This window comes from Arachis duranensis, chromosome 5 (assembly GCF_000817695.3).
Source record: "Arachis duranensis cultivar V14167 chromosome 5, aradu.V14167.gnm2.J7QH, whole genome shotgun sequence".
NCBI classification, from domain to species: Eukaryota; Viridiplantae; Streptophyta; class Magnoliopsida; order Fabales; family Fabaceae; genus Arachis; species Arachis duranensis.
In genome coordinates this window covers 39,057,395-39,062,984 of record NC_029776.3, presented here as the reverse complement: position 1 = coordinate 39,062,984, position 5,590 = coordinate 39,057,395, and positions in this window count along the sequence as shown.

Sequence of the window (5,590 nt, the reverse complement as noted above, 5' to 3'; positions counted from 1 at the left end):
AGTATCCATGTTTTCTGTGACATATATTCCTAGCTAGGTTTTTTCCAATCTGTGATAGCTTGATCTGATCTATGAATTTCCTTTTCTTTTTTTTGTTGACATAATCTTTTCTTATTCCAACTCATAAACCACTTCAAATTTTCCTAAATCATAAAAACCTACCAAAATCTGAACTAGAATTAACCCGTAGAAGGTGGAATCAGAGCCTAACAGTAGTGGTGCAGGTTCTAGTAGTGGTGGTACAAGTTTATGAGTTTATATTCTAGTAGTGGTGGTGCAGCTTCTAATAGTGGTCATCATCAACATCAACATCAACATCAACATCAACAAGTAGTTGAAGAGGTTTCAGTACAAAGGGTGAAGAATGAGGAGGTTAATGCAAAGATATCAACATGGCAGAACAACAAGATTGCAAAGATTAACAATGGATTTAAGAGAGAAAATGTTGTCATCAAAGGCTGGGAGAGTGAGCAGGTTCAGAAGGCTACTTCTTTCATGAAGGAAGTTGAGGTAATTAACTTTTTCCTCAAGGTCTTATTTGCATGTTGCTGCTCTTCTTGTTCCTTTTTTATCTTTTGTTTTTTACATAAAAATCAGTTCTATTTTAAATTATCATCAAATTATATAATAATATTCCAAAAAAATTTTCTGTTGTGGCGTCGACGTGATGCTATAATTACAAAGTTGTGCTCTGAGATGTTGTATGTGTTGAAGAATGGGTTCAATTTCCCAGATTCGAGTCTTTTCCTTTACTACTTAACCTAATTGAAGACAATCGGCTTCTACTATGATTTTTCCTATCTCTAGATTATGGATAAGAACCAATACTTCTGTCATTGCATATGCTTCGGCTTCCAATGCTGAGTTAGACTTGATTTTTTTTTGCAAATCATCCTTTCAGGTTGCCCAAGTTGTCTCTTATTACACTAGCTATTGCTCTTGATTTTGTGTTTGCTGAGAATGTTGCATCAATATTGATCTTCAGCCAGTCATTTGGAGACACTCTCCATCTCACTGGTAAGCTATTTCTCCTTTTAGGTTCGATTAACTGGTGGTTCTTTTTCTCATATATGTTGTTATAGTCAGATTCTAATTGTCTGGTCATTATGTTGTTATAGTCATATTTATCTTTGTGCACTTAAGTCTTTGTAGTAAGTTGAATTTAAGAGACGAGTTTTTCTTTGATAGTGATTTGGATATGAGTTAAAATATACTAATACTACAATAAATTTATCAAACCTTACATTGTCTTGAAGTACATCATTGATTGCTATATAGTTAAGTTTGACAGCAAGGTGGACTTGTTTTGCCTAAAATGTTTCCATGCTTGGCTAAGTGCCTCTTTGAAACTTGTGATAAATATTGTGTAGGAGGAATTGCCTAATTATCTAGTCAGACTAGATATGCTATTTTAAAAGGCAGTGGAGTCTGGAATTGAGATACAAGTTTGTTGTCCTTATTTTTACTGGATCCCTTCAGTTTCAGTTTTAAGAGAATTTTTGTGATTCACTCCTATTAGTAGATATATACATATTTATGTTTCCTAATTGTGATAATGAAGGGTGTAGAAGCAAACTGAGGCAAATAAGGCACACTTCTTTCTGAAAGATTATGAAAGATTATGAAAGATGAAACCAGGGTTTGTTTAAGATTATGAAAGATGCCTTTTTTAAGCTGTAGGAACTCCAAATGTATTAAAAGTGTTGATGCTTTATTGTTTCACAATAGCTTAAACGTACCCACATTCACAGGAAGGTTTCTGGCTGAAGTAACAAAGGAAGTTTTAACTGATCTTGAAGCTAGCAAATATCAGGTAACTTATTCACATGGTATAGAATTTTTTCTGTTAATGTTTTTGTGTCTTATATATTAATTCATTTTTATTTATAAATCAAATTTCAGATGGCTGAGTACAAGATCTCTGTTTATGGAAGAAAACAGAGTGGATGGGACCAGCTGGCAAGTTGGTTTGTTAACAATGCTATTTATAGCAAGAATGCTGTATGGCTAATCCAGGTGTGTTATTCTATCTTGAAGAATAATTTTTAACATCTATTCTTTGATATGCATAGTCTGGTGATATTGGATTTGAGTGTGCCTGTTCAGCTAGTTGAAAGGCATACTGAATTATAATGGAGCTAAATATTAATAATGAGCTAATTATAATGGAGCTGGCATTCGATTTTTTATAAAGTCATTGTTACAATTGTGTAGAGTTCAATTATTAAAATCATGAAAAAAGGAAGCAAAGAATTTTTTGAAGGAGAGAATATTCCAATGGGTCACAATCCATCAATATTAAACCATAGAAACTCAATTCCCATCCTAATATTCCATTGAATAGTGCCCTTTTTGGCTTTATTCTCCAAGTCCAACCATAGTCCTTGCAGCAACCATTTATATCTTTCTGCTAGCTAGCTGCACTCTCATTTTCAATTTAATGCACTCAAAATTAATGAGTAACAATCAGCACAATGTTGATGAGTAAGCACAAACCTTCATCCAAGGCATGGAAACATTTTCAGGATCTAGCAGGTATATTTCATTTGCCATTGAACATTAATGAGTCATCTATCTCTCAAAAGGAAATCCATTTTTTATGCCAATAGTCACAATTTAGTAAGTTAGAATTCTATTAGAATTGTTAGAGTTGATTAGTTCAGAATTAGTATGGGATAAGTTAGTCCTTACTTTCCATTAACCAACTTTCCCACTATTAATGCATTTATACATGTCAACTTCTACATTAATTTAATACAAGCTATGATTTCTCTCATTTCTCATCTGCTATACTGACTTGTATGAAACAGCAAGAATTTTTGTGTAATATTCACTCATTAAATCATGAAGGATAAAGAGAAAGAGTTAATGTTCATATATAAAGAAGATGAGTGTGGATAGAATATTTCTTTATTAAGTTATTGGAATACTCATTTCACCAAACATAAAAATTAACAAATTAACAATGCAAACCTTTCCGGTCAACTAGTTCCGGAACTTGGTTGGCTCCTAAATTTACAATACTTATAAGTTATGAATCATAAATGATAATCTTGAGAAAATTTTTGTGCTATTCAGTTTTCATACATGTGTATTGCCATCTTTGAATTATTCAAGGAATAATTTTACTTTGGGAACTATGATGCCAGGGCATTTTGGCCGGTTTTACTGACCTTTTCTTTACTGTTTTTAAGGTAGTTTCATGCATTTTCTTAGGAAATAAGCTAGTTTTGGGTAGATATTCATTTACACCTTGATTCAAGCATACATTGTGAATTTTACATGATTTCATGAGGATTTTTGCATGAGTTTAATAACAAATTGTATGTTGCATTACCCATGACTTGAACTAGAACTTTGATGCACTCTATTGCTTGATTTCAGGACCAAAGGAAGCAAGGAAGAACCACTTAGCAGTCACGTTAATCTAATTAACGTTACCACTAACGTGGAATGGGAGGTAACTTGCAAAGTTAATGAGAAAAGTGATTACCAATAACGCTCTCGAAGCCATCATTGCCCACGTTAAAAGTCACGTTAACTAAGTTAACGTGAACTCTAACGTGAAGAAGGGACTTTGAGCCAACGTTAGTGACACTTAACATTATCACTAACGTTGGCCAATGATCATAAGTGGCCACGTTAGAGTCCACGTTAACTTAGTTAACGTGGCCTCTAACGTTAAAAGGGGGAAGGAAGCCAACGTTAGTGACACTCAACATTGTCACTAATGTTGGCCTAAGGTGCAATGTACCACGTTAACTCCCACGTTAACTTGGTTAACGTGGGAGCTAACGTAAGAGGCAAGGGTGGTCGACAACGTTAGTGACACCCAACATTGTCACTAACGTTGGAAGCAACCACAAAATCCCAAGGAGCCACGTTAACTTCCACGTTAACTTAGTTAACGTGGAAAGCTAACGTTGATGAGTGAAAGATGAGCCAATGTTAGTGACACTCAACATTGTCACTAACGTTGGGGATGGCTAAGAATGGCCACGTTAGAAGCCACGTTAACCTAGTTAACGTGGACTCTAATGTGAGACATAGGGGCACATTGGAACATTAGTGACAATGTTAAGTGTCACTAATGTTCTTGAAGGTTGGCAAGGCCACGTTAGAAGCCACGTTAACCTAGTTAACGTGGACTCTAACGTGAGACATTGGGGCACATTGGAACGTTAGTGACAATGTTGAATGTCAATAACGTTCTCGAAGGTTGGCAAGGCCACGATAGAAGCCACGTTAACCTAGTTAACGTGGGCTCTAACGTGAGGCAAAGGGGTACATTGGAATGTTAATGACAATGTTGAGTGTCACTAACGTTCTCGAACTCATACTTTCACTAAAACGTTAACACCCCTAACGTCCTGAGCTAAAGTCTCTGCCCACTTCACACTTTCTCTCTGCAAGTAAAACCAAGCCCAAATGAAGAAGAGAACTGCTTCAAACTCAAGATCCAAAGGCCCAAGACTTGAAGAGCCAACTAGAAGTTGAGAAGAGTAGTATATATAAGAGTAGCTTTGAATTATTTACGAGTTCGGGAAGTTGGAAAAGAGCACTACTCTCTGTATTTTACTCTGCTCTTCTAGTTCCATGATGTATTCTCCATCTTTGTTTTCATTTTCTAGAGCTATGAACAACTAAACCCCTTTCATTGGGTTAGGGAGCTCTGTTGTAATTAAGAGATCAAGCTAGAAATGCTTTCTCATGCTGGACCAAATTGGGTTTGGATGGATATGTGACTATAATCCTCTCAATACTTGATTTGGGAAATGCATGTGGTATAATCAGTGACCACACTTCATCTCTTCTCATGAGCAATTGACCAAGGAATTGGCTATTGATCAAGATTTGAGAGATTGAATTGCAAGAAATTGTAATTCAATCAATTAAGATTGCCAAGGAGATCAATGAGTGCATTGATTGAGGAAGAGATGAAAATGAACTTGATCCGGAGAATTGCAACATCTCCTGCGCCCAATGAACTCCCCAATTCTGATCTCACCCATTCTCTTTAATTTCTGCGTTTACTTTCATGAGCAAACACCCCATTCCAATTTACAATTCTACAATTTACTTTCAGTCATTTACTTTCAGTCCTTTAATTCTAGCATTTACTTTTTCTGTTATTTACATTCCCGCCATTTTATTTTCTGCAAATCTCAACCCAAATTCTGAATTCACTCAACTAAAACATTCTTCTAATTAAAGTTGCTTGATCAATCAATCCCTGTGGGATTTGACCTCACTCTATTGTGAGTTTTTACTTGACGACAAATTCGGTACACTTGCCGAAGGAAATTTATTGAGAGACAGTTTCCACCTGCATCAAGTTTATGGCGCCGTTGCCGGGGATTGATTGTGCATCAACAATGATTAAATTAGGAGATCACTAGATTGAGCATTTTTGTTTTGTTGATTTAATTTTCTGTTTGAGTAATTTACTTTCTGTCTTAGTTAACCTCTCCCTTTCCCCCTCTACTCTTTCGTGTTCTTTGTTATTTACCATTCAGTTTGCTAACCCACTAACTGTTTGATATATTGCATCACTCACAACTAACAGTAATTCTGACAGCAATATTATCTG